Below are 23,250 nucleotides of genomic sequence, written 5' to 3'. Positions count from 1 at the left end.
CGTGTGTATACTGAAGGCTCTCACCATTCTAGAATGGTGTGCTGCTGATCCACCAAGAGTTGCCAGCTAGAGAAGGTCAGTGGAAGACCTCATGTGTGTATTTTAATTTCCAAGATTCCCTGAACTCTTGGCATATAATTCATTACCCAAACAATTGAGAACCCACACTTCAAATGGGATATAATATTATACTGCTTTGTCAAGACTTACGTGAGGCAAAGAGGAGGCAAAGGATTAAATGACTGTTAGAGGAAAACTGCTCCCCTCCCCCACCAGTGCTAGTTTTGCTCTATTTTTCATTTTAAGGTCAAGAAAATTACTGTTTTATAGACTTAACATCTAGCACTTCATTTAATGCCTAGTGCACAGGATGGCTAAATAGAGGAAAGCACATGCAATATTTATGTTGCTGTGAGAAAGCATTATGCTCTCAACTCGACCTGATCTGAAAATAAAACCTTTTGTGTCAGGATAGCTCTGTTGGCGAGGATCACTATTGTTTTTTTAAAGTCTGTAATCATTTTTCTGCAGCCTCTAGTATTAACAGTATTTACAAGTACATCATATTTCCATTTGGGATTAAAGTGGTCCCATGAAAACACCTACTGCGTCTGATAAACAGCGGTTCTGTAGAGCAGTGCACATTTCATATACAACATTCAGAATGTCACTTCTTTTCCTGGGAGGTTGCCTTTTTGGGAAACTGTTGATTCATGGCCACTGACAGATTCTGCATTTTCTTTTCAAACGCGTTCCCCGGCTGTACGTCTGTACTGAAGGGCTCAGCTCCCTGCTGCCAGACTAGGTCACTGGAGAAGCTGTGGCTGTTTGTGGGAGCGTCCTGTATAAATCTGGGCCACGGGAGGAAAAGGTGAAACCTGAAGTCAGTTCTGCAGCAGCTCTTGAGAATGATTTAGCTGACGCAGACTGTGATGCAATCCTGATAAAAATGTGTGCAGTGCTGAGCAGCAGAGACCGCGGGGAATTCTCCATTTCTGCTTGCCCTCTGAAATCTTAACCACAATACATGTAGTCTTTGAGGTGAAGAAGATCCCCTTGTTATTTTCAAGCTATACGTGCAACTGTAATGTCACAGGGTAACGCCATCACTTTGACAAGAGGATTTCTTTCTTTGGTTTGTTTTTTAGCAGGCACGGCTTGGGTCTCTGCTTGCGTGTTACACGAGTAAACCCACCCGTTCTTTCCTGCAAACAGGACAGGGTCGATGTGACTGGTAGATGGCAAATATTTTGGTACGGGTTATTTTCACAACATGAAAAAATACTGCCTGCAAAAGATAAAAGAGCTGAAGATAGAAAAACAAACTAATTTCTTCGGGAATAAATAGAATAGAAATTTTAAGCCCTTAAAACTCTGTTTTTAAGCATTTTGCTTACTTCCTCTTTTCTCTGTTTCTTTGAGAGGAGAGAACTTAGAAGACGGGAACACAAAATGGAAAAAAGATTATAAAAATTAAAACACCAAAATATTCAAATGTTTTAAATGAACTAATTTTAATGGAAAACCCACCATTTCATTGGTAATTGCTTTTACTTCAGTAAGTTTCCCTTGAAAAATGACAGTGTTCTCCGTATGTGGAAAGGAGTGTGCATATCCTGCAGAGAAGTATTCTGGAGTGGAATCTTTCTGTTCTTTTTTCACATTTGCCTCTCCCGATCTTAACAGGATTTATCAGAGAACAATACATTGACTTTGTTAGCAATGTAACTTTGGCTTAATATCTGACATTGGGTGTAAGTGACTTAATGCAGCGTCTAGCCAGGAGTCACAAGTGCAGGTGACATTTCAGGAAAACTAGAAATTGCTCCTATTTTTAGCTCTTCCGCATGTAAGCATCTTATATTCACCCCTGTTTTCAGGGAACCTAATGTGTGTGAAAGATGCTTTACTGTCATTTGCACTGAAGCGTAACTCTTGCAGATGGCATCGAGTGTTTTATCGTTATATTCATATTTGGGATAATTGTGATGTAGACTGCCATGAGCATGCTTGGTCATCATAAAGGCGTAGAGGTATTGAGGTAAATAAGTAGTATCTGGTGTCCTTTTTCTGTTGCTGTAACTAGACAACATTGCCCTTAGAGGCCAGCATTTTTTTGAATAGATGTTTGACCCATATTTCGTCTAACCACAAACCAAAAGCCTAATCCTGCAAACACCAAAGCAAGTGTGAAACTTGCTCAAATAAGCGTTTTTTACTGACTTGGAGATTGCTGAGGTGACTTATTTGCATGTAGTAAGAAATCCAGAAATGGAATCATCATCTCTCAGAAGCGTAAAGGTGCCCTACAGTTAGACGTTAAAACCTGTTTTATCTTTGTATAAAGAGTTACTGTAGGAGAAAGCACTCCTGTGTGACTTATTTGAAACAAAGCCTTTCAGAAGTCTTTCTTAATATGCAGAGTATGTCTCTTCACATATGTCTAAGAGGTCTTGACTGTGCCGTTTAGTCTGACATGCACTATAGGAGTGTGTTAAATAAAATATATGTAGATTAAAATTCCTGTGAAATTACATTTGTTTTTATTTTGTTCATCAGTAGGTCCTAGATGAGTAATACGAAATTATATTTAAAAATGCTCGTTCTTCCACACTAATACTTTCTGCTTTTCATTAGATTTGCCTAGTTTAATACTTTGGCTCTCGTGCACTAACCAAAAATTCTTGCACCATTTGGCTGGAACTACATCAGCAGGTATTTAGGTCCAGCCAATTCATATGAGGAGTTTTATTCAGTTTCTAAGTAATGCAGATATTTCTGCTGATCTTTCAGCAAAGCCATAACTTTTTATCTCAGCATCCAACGTGGTGTGTTAAATATCAGGTGCTTTAGTCCGTGGAAACCTCCCAATACTTTCGGTATATTTCCCTATCATCAGCTGTACCGTGTCCCTACGAGCTACATCTGCGTGGTGTGGAGATTCCGCACGGTTTGGTTTCAACCTCAGGATGTGGGCAACCTTTTCCAGACGTCATCTGTGATATTAATTTAATCGGTTATGCTGAGTATTTTCACTAGGGTGTCACAAAAGTACTAAAAAAGATGTGTGACCTAATTTATTGTCTGCTGCTCGGAGTCTGACTGTCCAACCGGTTACTCCGTGTCTAGAACTCCCGTGGGCCTGTGTGGCACGAGCAGTTTCGGGAAATCTTAATTACTTGCGCTGTTGCTTTGATGCAAAATCAAGACAATAAACTGAAGGAAGTAGTTCTGGTCTTGTGTGTTTTGCTTTTGATCTGAACGAATTTAAATTTACTGTAAATTGATCAAAGTTCAGAAACGGAAGCAAAAAGTGTCACTGAAATGACGCCCCCAGCAAACCTGGTAAAACTCCACTTGTAAAACTTTTTGAGTGGTCCTTCCGTAGTCTCTCGAGTCCTTTGTATGGCCATTAACTATACTGTATTAGTTCTGGTTTGCAGGTTATTATCCAGCTGAAATTCGCAGATGCTGAGTCTTAATGCTGTGTCATACCTATAACTTCTCGCACATCATACTAATACATACATGCCGCACAAAATACAATCACTGGAAGATACTCTTCACTGTCGGGTAGAACGGAGTGTGCTGTACGTAAATGTACATTTAGGAGCTATAGACTCCCTGAATTTGAAAGGAGTTAGGAGCTAGGCTCTTCAGCATAGGCATAGGCTCTGTCCTGCGCCAATGCTTTATTTTTTTTCTTACTCTGATGGTTTTGATAAATAAAAGATTCCAAAAATTAAAAAGCGAAGTGATGAGGTCGGTCGGAAAGAGTGAGTGGGACTTAATGACTAGGAATGGAAGTTTTTTTGATAATGACATCTGTTCAAGTGTGTTGTGATTTTAAAATCCTGTTTCTTTCATGCTAAAATCAAAAATAAACAGTGCTCAGACATAGATAATTTAGTATTCTTGAGAAATTAATTGAAAGATGAAGCACCACAAGGCAGCAACGCAAACTTCCTTAATTGAGTCTCATAACTGCGTATCATCACTGGCCAGTAGGGGTAATTTACTGTAAATCACTTTAATTCTCAAAGTTAACCAGATAACACTGGTACTACAGTGTCAACTTGAAACACTGCCTGCTCATTTTTGCTTGCAAACTGCAGCGTTTCTTTTACCATTTATACGTACAAAGATTTTCGTATGTATTTGTATACGTGCAGACTATTTGTCTTATTTGCAAATCTGTCCGGCACATGTACTTTCCAACTAGGAATGTGGGTGGCTTCTGCTGGCAGGACTTTTGCAAGAGGTACTTGCAGTTGGATTCAAGTAAAAGTCATTTTTCAAGTCTTCCTGAAGTCATGCTGGTTTTCAACGTGCAGATTCCATATTAGAAAGAGGAAATACCCTTCTGTTTTACAAGATTTATGGACTCTGATATATAAACATTGTCAGCCTAGATCCTGACTGCAAATATCAGGAGATAATTGTCCTGGTTTTCAAATTACTTGCTTTTTGTCGGAATAAGTCAAGTGTATACTCCATCAAAAGTGTGTGTATTTTATATTCCATGTATCATATATCAGAGGCCTAACCAGAATTGTGCCTGATACTTTCCTACAATTTCAGTGAAGCATAACCTTTTCCATCATCCAGAAGAAAAGGGCCGAGGTGATACATTCACATCTAGTTAATGAGCCCGTGTGGCACAGAGGACAGAAAACCATCTTTACAGCCTGGGGCAAATGGCACTACTGCAGATTAATGAAATGCTGGGAGTTGCCGCAGCTTTGTATGAGACAGAGTATCAGCAGAGTTGTCCTAACTGGCTGTAGGATGGCTTTTTTATCACTTCAGTTGTAAAGTAAAAGGCACTTAAGCCACCTTGGAGTTACTTTTTCCCGTTGCAGGGCAGTCGGCTAGCTGCTGCCCGAGAGGAATACATCCCCTGCTGGTTACCAGCTCGGCCCTGCTGACCGGCAGGAGCGTGCTAGGCCATGTCAGCTCAGTTGTTTCTGGTCCATTCCTTCAGTGACGCATGAAAGCTCTCTGAAAACGTAACTATCTGGAAGGTATTTGTATTTCACACGTAGGAGTGATGTAGTGAGTATGTTAGCCTACAGCTGCTGAGAGGTAATGCTCAAGGCTTTGCGCAGCTCCTTCGTTCTTGTGCAGCCTTGTTCTTAACGCCAACTTTTACACCACTAGGTACTAGTAGAAGCCATCCCATCGGACTTAAGTATCTGTGAGCATTTTTTACATGCCAGTGGTATGTTCATGTGTGGAAGACAGCTCATAGTACAGCCTTACCGTGAAATGTTTAAGGTATATGCGTGGTAACGGGCAAAAAGAGAGAACCCAAGTTCAAATATAACTAGGATATTTATTTTCTTAGAGGAAGCGGTTGTGTGCTGTCTGACTAGAATGCCTGCCTTATTTAAAGAAAAAGACTCCCGTGTATTAGCTCAGGGGGCAGTGCTGGCTCTGCTATAGTTGCTTGGAAGGAAACGTATATTTTGGAATGTAACTGCAAAACATGCGTGGCATTTCTGAGGCAATTAAGAGATTCCAAGCTTTAAGGGAAATTAATTCGTGTTCTGTCTAGGCCTAGTAGCGGTCATGTTCCAGGCAAATTTTTCACAAAGATAGCGTTTGTTAGTGGGAATAAGTTGGCATTAGGAGTGTTTGATTATTATTATGAAATTAACACTATGATGTGAGCAGCTACAATACACTGCATTGTGTAGGAACCATCAAGCTCTTTTCTTGGTTACCAGGTCAGCTCATTTGTCCATCATTATTCTTTGAATTTGTGCTACTGTGTTTTCAGATATTTTTTGTCTAGTTTTGTTTTGACCTCTGACTTACAGTGTGATCTAAATTTCAGAATTAGAAGAGCATTGACATTAAAGATTCAGAGTCCTGAAAACATTTTTTCCGGAGAACGTACCAGTGTAAACACGAACTTTGGGAGAAGTGGTTATAACGGAGCAGCTATTGCGCCAATAACTAAGAGCAAGTATGTGTAGGAGGGGGTGACCTAAAGCCTAGAGGCTTGTCTGGATGGGAACACCACAAAAAGGCACTTGCAGTGCCAGCTGAGGACATGAATATGAGAGCGAGCAGTGATGAGCCGTGAGGTCTGGCCTTCCCGGGTATGTTCTGTGTGGCTCCTCGGCAGCCTAACGCAATTACGTGGTGGAGGAGAGAAGTGGCCATCTATAACTGTCCATTTAGAAATGGCTTTTGAGTGCAGGCACAAGCATTTGGCGTGAGGTAACAGGAGTACCCTTGTTACGGTGCTCTGTCAGTTCAACTGTTTGCTGCTACTGTTTGGAGGTGTATATTTAGGATTACGGATCAGAAAGTCTCAGTTGCTAATTCAGCTCTGCAGGCCCCCAGTGTCTGGTCTCAGACAGGTCGTTCTGGTCTTTATCTCGATATGCAAATATTTAAAATGAGAAGAACATCTGTTAACATCATAGGATGCTGTGTAGATGATTTAATGGTTGTAGCAGTCTGAATTAGGTAAAGTGCTGTGATAATGCCATTAATATGGCTCTAAGCCACCAGTATGATGCAGCTGTGAGAAAGGCTAATGTGCTCCTACAATGCATTAGATACAATATTTTTGTAGAGAGAGGGAGAAATGCTAATAGCATTTTACAAAGCCTTCCTGAGACCTCATTTGGAATATTGTGTCTGATGCTGGTCACTTACAGTCTGGAAAGATGGCCTTAAATTGGAACAGGTGCAAAGACAGACTACGAGGCTGATCAGAGTAATGGAGTACTTATCTTTCAAAGTGCAAATTAGAAAGCTTCTGTTGTTTAGCTTGGTCAAATGAAGACTGAGAAGGGATAAAGCTATTCTTTGTAAATAAATTTATGGATAAACATCAGGACTAAAGAACTGTTTCACCTAATGTATAACCATTTTGTCTGGTATTGATACTATCAATTGGCCTTGAATGAATTTAGACAAGAAATTATAAGAATGTTCCTAGCCATTATTTTTTTGAGACTTGGATTTAAAGTATTTGAAGTATTGAGGTCTCCAAGAGGTCTGAAGGGAGACTGAAACTGTTTATTTTCATTACACTTATTTGGCACTAACAGCATACCTCAGGGTTTCCAGTGGTTGCCTGTGGATAAGAAGTATGTTTTTTTCTGCTCTTCTCCTCCCGAACCCTTTAAAAACTTATTTTACTTGTCCTCACTTCTACCCCCCATCTTCTCACATTCACCATTGCTGATTGCAAGATCTGGGATCAGGGATGAATGGCTCCCTGTGGGGAAGTAGGCACACAATGATAATATTTTTACCCTCTTTTGTTGTGTGATGCATGGTCCACTTCTTGTGATAATTTAGGAGAAGTTGTTACTTTGCAATTAAAAAAATATATCACTGTTATTATAAAGACATAGGATATGGCCAATGACCTCGATCTCCATTTCTCCCTCTATCATATTCTGTAAGTCTATTCTTTCATACACCTACTGTGCTTTTTGTAGGGTATTAAGAAGGTGTTTGTGGAGTTTAGGGCACAAAGAACAGATATCTGTGGAAACTTCAAGACTGAGCACTCATTGCATGGTTGCCTACAGTTGCACACTCATCCCGGAGTGCCCATCCCGTGTCTCCGAACTATGTTGAGGCGCACACTGAAATGTCGCGCTAGTGATCCAGGCAAGATGTTGCGGTCTTTCCACTACTAAAACTATGCTTTTTTCTCCGGAGAAGTTTTTCTGTCGTGATGTCTGAAGGTTATATGTGTTTGGGTTGTCCTGTACCCAGGAGGAATGTTGTTAGTAAGCGATACCTTGGTGTTTGGTCATCCTCTGCCGTTGCTTTTGTGGCATCCGTGAGAAAGTGAACTTCCAGGGAAATCAGCGTATCGTCAAAGACCTCAGATTGAAAGGGGAAATAAGGAAGGAGAATGAGATGTGAAATTCTTTCACAGGGTCTAACTTTGGTATTGAATTAAGTCATCAGAATGTGGGCAGGAAGTAGCAGATGATAAAGAGCAGCACTTCCATTAGGTTGTCTTGTTTTTCACAAAGCCATACAACCAGAGAGTCGCGTAGTGTTTATAACACATTCATGGCATAGCTGCTTCCTGCTAAGTGTGCAACAGGAAGAAGTGGTGTTCTTAAATTAGTAAGTTAAGGTCACAGAGAAAGCAGCTGGTAAAAGATGGAGTACAGCTTTCTAGATTTTATTCTGGACAGGATTTAAAGAGAAAGTTTCCCTTCAGTGTTTCACTGGAGGGCCAGATTGCAAAGTAAAATCTAAGTTCTTATGTTACTGTTTTTTTAGACCCAGGCCATATCGTGCCACCAAATGTTCAGCTGACTGTGAAAAGGACTCTGTGCTTTATGTGACTATTATTACCAAAAAAAAAAAAAAAAGATTCTTGCAGGGAACAGCTATAATACTGAATATGAACAAAATACCTTGTTAGTCAGTGGAGAACTCTTAGCAAAGTAAATGGGGTAAGCAAGAGACTATAGCTGCTTTTACCAATAGCTTGCCATGTGGTTTTGTACAAATTATTTGAAAAGGAGTCAAATAATTTTGAACAGCTCATTAATTTTTCTAATTGGGGCCAGTTGAACATCGCTTTTATTTTCCCCGTAAAAAGACTGGAGCTCCACTTTAGGATGAATTCTCTTTCAATAAATGAGTTGAATTCAGAAGAGTGTACTTTAGCTTTGCTGACTAAACTTAATAGCCAGTCTCTTGAAAATTTTAGCCATAATATTTATAGTGTAGTAGACAGTTAACGTGATTTATAATTTACTTTGAGAATAAAACAAGAAAAACACACTAGGGAATAAGTTTTAATTGAACAGACATACTGTGGCAGATTTCTTTCCCCCCGTTCAACAGTTTATAGATTGTCAATCTGAATAAAAATGCACCAAGAACTTGTCTTTCATTGACAACTGTGTGACAGCAACTGTGCTGTTTATATTTAAACGATGGGATTATCTCGAATACTTTCAGATGGTCTGAAGCGGACTTCCAGCAATGCCCTTCACGATGAGTTGCTATAATTAATGGTTCCTGAAACTGCCATGCCTCCGGCACTTCCTCTCTCCCACAACTCTCTGTGAACTGTGATGCCTAAGGATCAAAGAAATGCTAGATATATTGCCTTTAGGCTGTACAAAGTATAAACCTGGATCACTTGTGCTGAAATGTTTGCTGAAAAGTTCTAGTGCTTGCCTGTGTGAGCAAGGTAACTACCATAAACCAGACTAAAATTGCTGTAGCCGTAACGTTAAAATCCCCTTATTCTAGTAAGGGAGACTTTTCTAGGTTAGCTGTGCTGATTTTGGCTGCAGGTTGTTAAGCTGACAACCTATTTATTACCAAAAAAAGAAGATCCCTCCTGAAGGTATGCAGTGGTGCGTTGTCCACAACCGGCAGCCATCGGCACCTGCGTCCTGCTCGTCCTGCGGCCGAAGGGCCGTGTCGCCGTGAGGGGGGATTTGCAGGAGGTGAGGCGAACCTGCCTCTGTGCGTGACTGCCCTGGCCTTCCTGGCGAGGAGCAACGCGGGGCTGAGCACAGTGTCCTGCCATGTCACCTGGCAGGAGCCGGCATGTAAACGCCGTGCCTCTGCCCATCTCAGGCCTGGGAGTGTCAGCCGGGAGGAGTAAAATAGACTGAGGAGGATGGTTCCGGAACGTGTGCAGGGACAAATACTGAAGCTCTCCTTGTGTCTCTAAAAAAATAAAATTCAACATCAATCTACAGTAGTTGCAGATGTTTATGTACCTGTTACCCTAATTAGCAAACAAACAGGAACATGCTGGTGGATAGGAGAGGCTTAGAGTGCCTACTTTTGATGAGTATTTAGGATTACGAGTGATAATTGGCTTCTGTATGAGTTATAGCCGTTGGATTATTTAGGTTTTGAAGCCTAGTTTCAAGGTCATGACTCACAGTAACAGTCCTGGTTCCTCCACGGGATGTGCAGCTGGTGGATTTGCAGGGTCAGGCCAAGCCGGTGGCGGGAGCCGGGATGACTGGGTCTCATTTTATCTTCCCCGTCAGCCAGCAGTATGCCAAGCTGCAGAACGGGGGGTGGCACAACATTAAACATATTGGTGTCACAGTTTGAGTCCTCTTCAGAAGAAATAAGGGTGAATACCATCTTACGTTATCCTGACACATACCTTTTAACATTCAGTGCTTATCAGCAAGATTCAAGTGCTTTGAGCAGTTTTGTCTCCCTGTTGCATTTAGGGGTCAAATGAGGATAACTAGATATTACTTTCAGCGTTAAGGTGTACGTAATGCAGTGGCTGAGCAAAGGAACGAGTGATATAGTTGTAATTATTACATTCGTTGATGGTACTGCATCTTAATGTTTGTGTATCAGATACACAGAACATTTGCTGGAAGGCTGTCTTGTCGTATACATAAATATTACCCATCATTTGTTTTTTAAATATAAGATATAACTTCAGTGTACTGTCTTTATTTCAGATAAATCAGAGTTACTTTTCTTTTGTTTCAGTGTTGAAAAAATGGAGATGTGTCTCTTTAGCAGACACCTTCTGGCATTGAATCATTTAGCTGTACTCTTAAGTATGCTGTTACTAACTCACCTCCCAGCACTGCAGTGGCTGTATAGCAGGGATATGTGTTTTTTTCACTGAACCTACATTTCAGCTGAGGGTGAGATTTTTAAATGAAGGCGATTCAGTCACATAAGTTTTATTACAGGCTGTGAGAATCCTTGAGCTTAAACCTCCTGGCTGTATTCAAAGATTTCACCCCGAAGAGAAAGGCTGCCCATCGCTGCCCCTCCTGAGCAAGCACTCGCTCTTATGCGTGCAGGCACATACGCACACAAAATCTCTGCTTAGCCTCCGGAGGATTGCGTGGCATGCCGGAGGATTCAGGAGCTGACCCCATTAGTTGTCTGGGAGGTATAGGATTTGGTAGTGCAGTAGAGCACAAGGGTAGATGAGCAACTGCGACTGCGGTTGTCATCCTGGAGGGCTGGGATTGTATTTGAGCGAAGAGGAACCCGGACCTGTTGCTGTGGCAGAGAAAGGCAGAGGAGCAATGTGACTGACTGTGGTACTGCCCTAATGAGGTGGGGAAGTCTACTGGCTCACAGGAAGCAGTGAAGAAAAGCCACGTGTCTTTTGCATTATTTTAAATGAATCCTCAGGAAAGAAACCCAAGGCTTAGGCACAGAGCGATTTAACCAGCACATGAAGCAAAATGGCATGTGCAGTGCGCCATGAAAATGTGACCCTGTGTATTAGAATGAAGTGGGGGCAGAAGAGGAAAAGTAAGAAGAATTTTAAGCTCTGAGTAGCAATTGGCAACAGAGCTGCTTCTAAATCCAGTGCCACCCTTCTAGATTTGTCTTTTTCCAGAACTTCTGTATTCTGGACAATCAACATGCAGGTTACAGCAAACAAGATTATAAACCTTAGGAAGCTACTTGCAAAGGTATTATGAAAGTTTATTATCAATTTTTCACTTATCTAATTTAGTATTTACATTCACCTTTCTGATATACCAGTCCTAAATTGTATTAAAGCTAAGGAAAAGCTCCTTCAGTATGTGCAGTACATGTAGGTTGTGACTCCTGAAGTACTGATTATAATGCGGAAAGGCAATTGTGTAGTAGTATAATTGTGATTATACTACTATATACATATATACTATTATACATAGTATAATTGTGATTATACTGTGCAGAAAGGCAACAAAAACTGAAATTTGGGTTGTATTTCAGTGAAGAAATGATGGGGAAGAGGAAGAAACAAACATAGGGAGATGAATGGAAGAGGAGGAGTTGCATGAGACAAGAAAATGTTTATGAGAAAAGAAAAAATAAGATAGAAGGGCAGATTAGTGAGAGAACTGACAGGTTTAGGATATACATGTAAATTCACATTAGGAAGAATCCTACAGCTAGCTGTTAGGTTTCATTTACACCAAGAGAGATCACTAGTCCTACTCTATATGAAAGTCTGTGTTACCTCTTCTTTTTTAAAGATGCTTGTTACAAATAGTGGTGATGTCATGAGGTGATCCAGAGAGCTATTTTTGTGTGTTCAAACGTGGGAATAATGTTCTTAATGAAATTCTCATCAGATTTGAATTCATTATATAACTGCGACTTGTTTGTGTTGATTTACTCCTAATTCTGTTGATACAAACCCTATTGTTACCAACCCAATTATTTAAACTATTCTAAAAATAGGACTTATGCAATAAATCAGATGTCTTTTAATTTGCTTTATTATTTTACATTTTGGAGTAAATAACCTCTCATAACTGTATGAAATCATCGTAAATTCAGCCTTAACCCCCTTAAGCCTCTTCCCAGAAAAGGGGGAGCTGTTTGAGACAAAGTGGGAAGATATCTTTGGTTGGTTTGTGCTTTCTGGAAAAAGAGATGAATGTATGCTATCATCTACTTTCTTCCAGTGGGATAAAGATAAGTGCACTTATCCTTGGTAAACAGAGCTGAGAACACCCACTGTTAATTAAAAACTACCTTCCCCCCAGTAGTTAATATATGTGACTGAATCAAGGGCTGTTCTGTGTTCAGAAAGAATGACTTCAAGAAGTGCTAGCATATTAACTGAAATGTAGAAAGAGTTTACGTTAAGATTTACACTCAATCTATTTTTTTTTTTTTGGGGGGGGTCACTGTACAAATGGAGGATAAGGAGATAAATTACTGTTTTTTTTAATTTTAAAGTTGAGACGGTGTTAATTTAACATCAAGACTGAAGTACCTGCAATCCACAAAGCCTTCATATAGCTGCCCCGACACCTAAGTATGTATAGTTGTCTCTGTTTTTCTGTAGTAAAGGATTTAAGTGCCCAAAATTCTGCCTCTTCACAGACAGCGCTGCTGCTTTGGCTTGTCTCCTGGGATCCTCAAATTAAGCGTTCCTGCACATAAGCAGCTCTGGTGCAGATCTATTTAACACCCATCACTGGAAGCGACTTCAGCATGGAGCACAGCAGCCATAGCTATGGCATGCGAATCACTATGTGGGAGCCAGGAAAGGAAATAAGGGAAAGATAGTCAGCTGTTGGGAATAAATCTGAAAATAAGGTAGGGCAAGAGGGAAGTGCAGAAGGGTGAGAGGGAGAATAAAACAGTGGGAAAACCACTGGAAAGTAAAAAGCAGTGTGAAAGAGCACTCAGATCTACCGGTGGAGGGGACAGAAAGCTGAGAGATGATGCTAAGATTAAAAGGAAAGGTAGTGCCTGAGAGCTGGAAACTAACGGGAATGGGATTCTGGCTGGGGGGAGGGCAGGGAGCAATATGTCACGTAATGAAGTGGATGAGAGCAAAGCAGCTATTCTAAAGAGGCAGGAAGACAGGACTGAGATCCGATACGCAAGGCTGAGCCTGATCACAGGGAGTGGGATGCGGGTGGTGGTGATTGCCCCATGGGCTGGCGCTGGTACAGCTTGGGTGAGGAGAGGCGGCCAAGTTCTGGGGGAGAATCTGAGTGAGCAAAATGGAACTTCTCCTGCTCGGTGGCTGCTTCCCTTAACAGAGCTGGGAGTTAAACCGAGCTCAGAAAGCTGTCTTGAAGAACACTGAGCTACGAACAGCAAGCGCTGCAGAGCTGGGAAAGTGAAGAATTAAGGTTGTCTAGACCTTGGTAACTGCGCAGCCTTGGATGTTATAACGTGGTTATATGATCTCAGAATTATATGGTCTTTTTGCAGGAGCACAAGTCTATGAAGACTGTGCAGCAAAGGAGACGGGTCTTTGGAAAATTGCTTTAATTTGTTGTAGAAGCTTTGGGATAGGTAGTGAATGGGACAATGTGCGACAAGAAATGAAAGACGCATCACCTAGTTAAGGCAGATGGCTACAACTTCCGCAGAGAATTAAAAAAATGTGTAATGCTAGGTGCTCTAATAGATGACTTTTAGAAATATTTGGTTGAATGCTAAGGTTTGTAATACTCTCAACTCAAAAGTTTCATTCTTTAAGTTCCAAGTCTATGGGGATCATATGTGGTACCTCACAGGGGACTGCGGTGTGATCTGTATCATGGCAGTAGCAAAGAGAAGCTCTGTGGGAACCCAGAGCAGATAAATCATAGAGCTGTGCCATGACCATTTGTAATTCAGTTAACGTGAAGATTTTCAGTACTCTGTTTTTTTCTGCCTACTCTGTTCGCTGAGTGAGGTGGGGGTACTGTGGAAGGAAATTGCGCCTCACCTCCTAATAAAATGACTGGATATGAACCAATTAACTAGGAATACTTTAAAAATAAAAATAAAAATTTGGACTTACATAGTGTTTGCCTTAAAAATGTTAGTTTCCACCTCATCAGACACCTTTCTTGTTTTGAGACTTACAGTTTTGAGGACTTATATATAGCTTGCTGACTTTATTTATTTATTTGTTTATTTAATGTATGCTTTCCATATACTTATCCTGGGAAAAGCTGGATGCACAATATGCAAACAAAACTTAAAAACTAGGAAGTATAGTTAGTTACAGTTGGTTTTGAGATTTCCAATGACTTCTAGTAAATTCTTCTTTGAAAGAGAGTACCTTGCTTACTTTTAGGATGATATATTTACTTGCATGATGGAGAAAATCAAAAATAATTTTCTTTTGACCTGATGTAATTTGAATTGTGCTTTAGGGAAACTAGTTCCGTGTTTGTTTTCTTTTTAATTTGGTTATGATCTGACCATGGTAAAAAGTTAGGCAGTAATTACTATTGAGAGAGAATTGCTTTGGTTGTTGTGTTATATCAAATGCGTTGCTTTTCTACACTGTTATTGTTAGATGGGCTGGTCTAAATTAGATGGTCTAATTCTGGAAAATTTGAATATATGCAGGTGGACTTTTGTGTCAGTAAAGCCCGACTTATTTAATTGGAACTCCATATGTCTGCAAAAATTGATTCCATATGGTTGAATAGCACATTTTGGAATGGTTCTTTAATCCATACTAGTGCCAGGAGAAAGTAGAATAACTTTATTTTTTGAGCTCCTCCTTAACTAAGTGACAGCACACCTGTACACAAACCTTCTTTCAGTTTTTAAAGTGGCAATTGAATATGTAGGGTTTTCTTGTCACATGTTAACAGCTTTAAGGTAGCTTAAATCTGTGGCTAACAAAGCCTTAACTGTGTTGCTTTCTGTTTGTACTCCTAAAAACAAGTGATGAAACGTACCTAAATCATGCAATCCCACCTTCTACGAGGTTGAATTTACATAAGGTTTCTCACAGAAAACTCTTTCATTTAAGGCTGTGCTAAGTCTTAAAAAAACCTGGTCAAGTAAAAAACGGTCTTTCTGCAGAGAAGAAAAAGCTCTGAGTTTCCTCCTGGTTAAACCAACTGATGGGAAAGAATCCTGTTAGAAAATTTTTTAATTGCTGATAATGTTGGGTCATAAGAGTTGATATAATCAAGAGATGAACGTAAGAGGAGTTATGTAAATTCATTTTTTTTTTCCCTAGGTACCTAAGGATAAAACTGGCCTGAAGGGAAAATCTGGGGGAAACTGGGGAGCTTGACTCTACTTGCACCTGAGTAAGTGAACATTTAGCTGGAAATCAGCTTTACAAAATGTTAAAACTGTTGACTGTTTTTCAGCATCTTCTCGCCTACTTGCAAAGTGTAAATTGAGACTGTACCTTAGCTTTTGGATTGAAAAATACTAGAAGTAGTAGGGCTAGCTAAATGCAATGCAGCATACAACCTTCAGTACTTTTTATTCCTACCCTTAAAGCCTCCATAAAATTAAATGTAGATTATATGCAAGATTCTGGTATTTTTTCTTTTCAGCTATTTATGTGGAGACTAAATGCTGAGTTTGAGTGACCTCTCTGTTTCTTAAACTCAAACTTGTGAGTTGCAATCATTATGGGGCACTGAGGTTCAGCAGGATTGAAGTCCTAACAAGAGGCCAGGTTAAGTATGAGGCCATCAGAGGATGAAGGCTAAGAAGAGGACCTCGCAGTGGCTTAATATGGTTGTTTTGCAAGGGGTGAATTAGCTACCATTAAAATAGGACAAGGAGAGATTTTCTTCATCAGTTTTGATGGGGCATGTGACAGACCTTCCAAGGCATTGGAAGGTGGCCAGCAGCTCCAAACCCAACCTACACAGGTTTCTCAAAAGGCAGGAAAGAAAGAGTTGTAGCAGTTTCAGCTATAGCAGTTATCCGCCTCGCTTCCATTCCTGGCAATCCAAGCATTATTTTGGTTACAATAAATTATTTTACATGTCAAAAAGGTACTTTGTTTTATTATTTAATGTATTTATTTATTCATATATGTTATTATATGAAATAAATGTAATTTAATGAGTGGATAAATACAGTATAGCATGAAACTTCTTTCTACTGTTAACGTATTTTTAATAATGGGCAAGTTAATTGAGTTTTCTGAAACAATTGCCAGAGCTGAAGCCTTTCTTCCTGCTGGCATTTATCACGTTAAAAGAATTAGTTTTAGTTTCGTAAGACTTCAGTAAGTTAAATATTCTTACTGGTATTAAATTTTACAAACTATTTCTCAGCTGAGAGTCACTCAATTTAATCTGATCTTGTTATCAGTGCATTTTATTCCAAATCTGTTCTGTGGTTTAATCATGTTCTTGTGCTGAACTTATAGACTGGTATCTGTCATGTCACTGCATAAAAAGTATATTACATTTTGCCATAGTATTCAGCGTGTTTCTCTCTTTGCAGTAGAATAGAAGACCAAAAACAAGTATCCTTCATTGGTTTTGATATTAAAGAGAAATAAAAATGTACCTTAAAATGTACTAGGCTTTGTAAGCTATACACACGTAAGACTTATAATTAATTTACAATTTGGAAATGTTTCATGTCTGCATTCTGCATGATCATTCTTTGATTTGTAAGTTAGATATTGAATCACAAATAATGCCTGAGACATTATTAGAAGTAACTGGTTGCTTTCTGGTGCATTTGTTGTTCTCACCAAAGTACTGGTTCCTGCAAAAAATGCGCCTCATCAAACTTGCACTCATTGTGCATGGTTGTAGGAACTGGGACCGTGAACTCTAGTGAACAGGTGTAAGGTTTATTAAAGGAGAGAAACTTGGTGTTCTTAAATGATAATGGCATGTTTTTAAATTGAAATTGGCTCAACAGCTCTGTTTTAAGTCCAGCAGGGACCTTTGAGAGAGCTTTTTGCCTTGCTTCTTTTAACTTTTGTACTAACGCACAGCAAATGTTTTCATTTATTTCCTGTGTTATCAGTCCTACTCTGCATATTTTAGCCTATTGCTTTTGACAGTGATGAAAGGCAGGTATTTCCTGACCTTTTGTATTTCGGGTGCTACATAAGTTCAGCTGTTCATTTCAAGAATATTTTCTTCTTCTGTCTTGTTCCTGCTTTGTCATTTTGAAGGTAGCGCTAGAAATTCCAAGTGCAATTGCAGTCCTTTTGGAATTGCAATTTAAATTTCGTGGTTGTGTATGTGAAAAAGGAACTTGCACATGCAAAAGAAAGGTGGTCATGCTGCTGCTGGGCTCGAGTATTTGTAAGGGTAGTGGCTCTTGGATGAAAAAGAGATCTTGTCAATTTTCTGTCACTTTTTACTTGGAAATTGTCCATAATTGTTGTTTGAAGAAGGCAGAATTGTCCTTAATTGTTGTTTGAGGAAGGCAGAAGTCAAGAACTATTGGACCAACAGATGGAGATAATCCAGTTAAACTGTATAGTCTATGCCTTTATGAATATGAGGTTGATCTCTACTCTAATTTAGGTGTTTTATCCAGTTTATCATTTGCCAGTTATTTGTAGCTACTGCATCACTTGCATTTGTCCTCATAAAGAGTAGAAATTGAGAGCCCCAAGGCAAGATTTTCTCAGTTGAGCATGGAAATGAACTGGCCATGCTTTTGAAAGCATTTCCATGTAGCAGCCCTTGTGCCTGGTGTTCTGAAAAGACCTTCGGCTTTGTGGAAATCTGCGTCTTGGTGTGAAACAACATAAAACGTGTCAGTGACGCAAGTCTCCATGTACTGTATTGTGTTATTTTTCAGGGGTTGTTAGGTAATGTTCTGTACCTTAGTTTATGGGCTGAAGTGAAGCTGACTGATAGAGCCTGTTGATGCTGTAGGATAAAGCTCTTCAGCTTATTGAGCAGTTAACCTCAGGGAGATTGTTGTTATTTTTGTAAATCATATTGTATGTTTCTGACAGTTTTTAAAGACATCATATGCTCTGCTGTTCCATTAGCATGAAAAATAGTCAAGAAGTCTCTGGGGGTTTAAAATGCTTTCTCTACAATATCTTTCTCACGGAGATTGATTAAGTTTTTAATTAGAGATGTATCAACTTAGAATCCACTGAAATTTAAAAAGGTTGATGTATGATGAGACAATTCTAGAAGGTTGTTTAATCTTATGAGCAATTTTTGGTTGAGGTTTTTTAATATATATAGTTTTCAGAGGGCTTCTTTGGTTGGAAAGCGGCGTTTGAGTAATGGAAAGCTTCAACAGCTGAAATTCTGTTAAAAAGAAACCAAATTTATTTAAACAATTTTGTTTATTAAATAATATGTTCTCAGACAGCTAATAGAATAGCTAATAGAATTGTACTTGCAACCTTCCCCCATGCTTTCTGTCTTTGAAAGACAACTTATTTTGATCTGACCTAAAATGTTAATGAAATTATATCTCCTTGTCTTAGTTGCCTGAAGCCAAGTGTCACAGCTTTTCAGTGGTGTTTGGAAAGTTGTATATCACTGAATTTGAAAGGTACAAAAGTCCTGTGGTTGGCCTCATTATTAAAATATATAGACACTTCTGCTTTATGAGGCTGTAAACCAGATAATTCATCACTAGTGGGGATCTGGAGGTAGCCGTGGGCTTTTAAAGAACAATATGTTACATTACAAATTCCTTTGGAAGGGGAGTGGGTTTTTTTAGGGATTTCTGGAGAGTGGATGCCTATTATGAAGATATTGTGCATCTAATAAACCACGTATTTACCTTTTGTTTTTGGTTTCGTTTTGTTCTGTTTTCCTAAAAGTCTAAGAGCATTCAAATCTTCTGGCATAATAACAGTAACAATTACTATTGTCTCTTCAAGCACAGGAGGGGAGGGAAAAAATGATTTATTTTTTTCTTAAATGAAATGTTCTCACTAACTGTTTAAATAAATGGTTGTGTGTCTACGGTAACACACACTTCATGTGAGCAGCAGTGCAGCTGTACTGCTTCTGTTTGCCCAAATAACGAGAAATGAGAAGGAAAGGGAGGATGACAAGAGAGATATGTATAGGAGATTGGCATTGTGGTATGAACAAATTTACGCTGTGGCTTTATGGGGAGGGGGGGCTCATTACAGGATGCTTGATGTGTTTGCTGCTTTTTGATATTATGAAAGCATCTTTAGTGATCCTTTTTGCAAACCAGCTCATGCAGTGACTGGCAAAACAGAAGCAATTAGTGGTGTAATCTCAAAGGGAATCTCAAGCTTCACTTTAAGTGCAATGATTAAATCCACTAAAATGATAACCATTGCTGCCAAGAACTCCTGTAATTGGTCACTAATGTATTTTGTTGTAGCAGTCGATAACTACTAGATTTCAGGCATGTAATTAGTAATGCATACACGTTTGGTCAGTAAAATTGAAAATCCTAATAACCGAGGCTGGAGGGGGCAGAAGGGAACACAGAGCTGGAGAACTGAAATAGCGCTCTGTTGATAGTACCTAACTAGAACTGTATGCTTCAATAAAACAAGTGTCCTACTGTGCTGGAATACAAATGGGCTGTCTGTGGCAGGATATAGCAAAGACGTTTGGCAGAGAGGGATTTGAAAGCTTCTGGCATAATGTAATTGAATTGGCCATTTCTTTAAAGATACAGCAAATTGTTTGCTGCAGCATTCATCATCATAAGGAAGGTCAGACAGCTTGCCAAACATATGATATTCATAATAAAAAGTAAAACGGTGACGCTTATATTTAAACACAAATCATATTATCATATTTGTAAAAGCTGTGGAAATGAATGGGAATATTTTGGTGGCGCTGAGGCATTAGTAATTTAAGTAAGATTGTAATTCAAGAGGGGAAAAGCGTATAGTCAGGGAAAAGACCCCCAGGGGACTTCAGCTAGTGAGCAACATATGATCCCCCTGATTTGCGAGGATAGTGGGTGTTTTGGCAGGAGTACTGCTGACTCTTATTTCTGATCACTTAAGAGAAGACAAGCTTATGTCATCCTATTTTTTCCCCTTTTAAGAAAACAAAGGGGAAAATAACAAAGAAGAAAGAATTAAGTGTTCAAAAAGAGACAAAATCTAAACTGAAGCATTGCGGGTGTTTGTTAGAGTCGGTTATGTTGTGACAGAACAAGGTGATGCAACACACTGTAGCATCTGAAATGCTGTATGAAATGCTCAGTATCGGTACACTGGGAAAACCCTCTCAAGTCACATCCAGAACGCTGAACATAAATTGTGTGATGACAGGGGCTTTGGGCCACACAGTGATGCCTCTGCAAATGAGGAGCTGTTAGCTTTTAGGTTCTAACGCATTCAGGAGACTGGCATTTTGATTTCTTGCACCACTGCACCACTGATAGGGTTGGAAATGGGAATCAAAATAATTAGATTGGATATATAGATCCCAGCAAACCAGCCAAGAAAGCGGCAAGGGGTGGGGAGAGCCACTTTCGATTCTAAAACGTGCCTGGGCTTTTTTTATGAGAGGGTGAGGACGGAAGATGTAAACTAGAGTGCAGATGCTCACCATTTATATTCAAAGCATGTAATAAAATAATTGAATATATGCTTCCTCCCATTAAAGCCTGTTAAAATCAGTAATAAAATACATTAGGATTATATTAAAAGGCAGCTAATTTTGGGGGGCAATATATCTCAGTTACAGTACCAGAGAGGTACTGCACAGAGATAGGCAAACTGGGAACCGTTCCGATACATCACCTGAGGCATTCTGCCTTGTGGATTCAGGATTGTTTCCATCAGTACATTTGCCATTATTTTGTCCAGCAGTAGCTTTGCAGTATGCCCTCTAGCAATTTTTCCACAGGCCAACAGTTGTTCTTCTCCAGAACAACTTCTTGCTAAGTCACTCACCATTTTCCCTTGTAAAAAAGACATCCTTCCCTTTATTCCTGAGTTTCCATATCTGATAGAAAATGCCCTCCTTTTTCTGCTATGCAGATTCCTCCTTCAGATATTTGTAAATTATTACCCCCCTTTCTCTTATTGTGTCATTTTTCACCCATACAAATTGTTCTTTGCAACACCTAGTCAATGCAACAGTCTAGTAAATATTGAGTACCAGTCCGAAATAGCCTAGTGGTTTGTGTGCTCATCTGTGATGAGGAGAGCCGTGGACTCAGATCCTTTGCTTTGAAACCAGGTGTCCAGATCTGTCTCTGCTAATATGATATGATAATAACACATGCTTGAGTATTTGACCACTTTTGCAGAAGGCTGTCCTGTGTCCTGTCCTGAAAACGCTAACTGAATTTGCAAGCAAAACTCAGCAGTTCTTAGCTTGGGTTTTAATCACTGGAAAAAGCTGTGGCGAGCAGTTTCTGAGCATCCTTGTTTGGAACTAAATGCCAGCATTTTTTCTCTGTCTGGTCCCCTACTCCAGGTCTCCAAGCAGTTTTAAAAGTTAGTTTTCTTACTATGCTCCTCAATTCATTATTTCACGTTAGGCTACTCAGTTATAAATAAAGACAGTAATGAGGAACAGCAAAGTGATGTCTTTTCTTCCTGATCTGCAAACCCATAATATCTAAAGCTCCTTCAAAAGTTTTCACTTGTGTACCTCAAGGTACGTACACTGCATCATATTGTACAACTTGCATCTAACGCCACCATTCAGTGATTTGGTCAAAAGTAAATACGGAGTTTTGGTATATAACTGCAAGACAACAAATAAATGGTATATTTGTATTATCCATATGGAATGAATGATATGTAACTAGTATGGAAGTGCAGCAAAGGTGCAGTGTGTAGGAGCAGCACTCGTACTTGACAGCTGGAATGCAGGGCATTTGGACTTACTGGGGAAAGAGTTTGAGAGCTCTGGAGGAGCTCATCTTCCTAGTAGGAAATTGGTATAATCCAATCTGTTTTGTCAAGTAGAGACTGAAATTGAGAAGTAATCATCATCTGGTAATGAGCATGTGAAGGTGTATGACATGGGAAGGGTCTTTTGTTTGGAAGATATGAAAATAAGAAGATGCATCAGAAATAAACTAACGGTAGAGTTCAAACAGGAAACAGATTCTGCTATTCCCCCAATATTCGTAGCTATTTAAGTTGGTAAATTGTTGAAATTGAGATGAGGAGTTCATCATTAGCTGACATTTCTGCATCCCATTCAGATTAAATTCTTAAATACAGATTTCTTTCAAAGTTATTTTTAATGCAAGAATCGCATCTTTGAGTTAAAAACAAACAAACAAACAAAAAAAACCAACTTGCATTATTGAGGAAACCCAGTTAGATAATACTGGTCTCTTTTGGTCTTTGTGCTTCTGAAGGTCTTTCAGTTAGAGGTTGTCTCCATATATATGCAGATTATTTAGTTAGCCATATGTTTCTGTTGGACAGTCACCACACAGTAGTCACTGTACAAAAAACCTGAAGAAATAATACAGTAATTTTCCTGCTCCTAAAGTTACCTCTGTAAGTACTGACCGATGTTCAAAGTTTCAAAGTTTACTTGAATGTTTGGCACTTGTTCGGCACTGATGTTTCACATAAAGAATTCGAAAAACTGTTGTGGTTTTTATAATTTTACCCTTGACCTTTATCTACAGTGGAATTGGCTGGCAGTATTACAGACACTCTAAATGCAACATTTTATTTACGGCAATAATTCTGTAGAAGAATAAATCCCACAGAGATTGGAAGAAAACAGGGAATGATGTATCCTAGCTTTTTCAGATTGATAACGTGCTGAATGTGAATGAATAGCAAATGTGACTGACTTGAGCAAAGAGATCAAATGAAATACCTTGCCCAGGTTCCATAATGTCGAAGAGGACTGCCACATTTGATCACCTGTGTTTTGACTACTGCCATTCAGTGAATATAACATTGTATTTTACGCTGGCAGTGATAACAAGGCAGTGCGTTACACAGGTGATGTTTTCTATACCTGCTAAAGTGTGAAATGCTATTCAGTATTTCCCTTTCCAATGTATCAATATCCTTCTATGGTATGAATTCTGAGTAAAGGAAGCACCTTCAGCACCCCAGTATGGTGTTTGTTTCGTCAAGAGCCTTGC

At 39.4% G+C, this 23,250-nt stretch overlaps 1 protein-coding gene across 4 annotated transcripts in view; it reads left to right on the top strand.

Annotated features, from left to right (window-relative positions):
* The window catches only part of TBL1X (transducin beta like 1 X-linked), a 199,551-nt gene that overhangs the window by 39,220 nt on the left and 137,081 nt on the right, over positions 1 to 23,250 (top strand). For all 4 annotated transcript variants that reach the window (XM_066982298.1, XM_066982303.1, XM_048066885.2 and 1 more), the window contains exon 2: positions 15,446 to 15,518. The gene's annotated coding sequence lies outside the window, so the exon portion shown is untranslated. The remainder of the gene's footprint in view (positions 1 to 15,445; positions 15,519 to 23,250) is intronic.

Source organism: Anser cygnoides, chromosome 1 (genome assembly GCF_040182565.1).
Source record: "Anser cygnoides isolate HZ-2024a breed goose chromosome 1, Taihu_goose_T2T_genome, whole genome shotgun sequence".
Classification (NCBI taxonomy): Eukaryota; Metazoa; Chordata; class Aves; order Anseriformes; family Anatidae; genus Anser; species Anser cygnoides.
The sequence above is the reverse complement of the archived record's forward strand: the minus strand, read 5'-3'. Positions and strand labels throughout refer to the sequence as shown.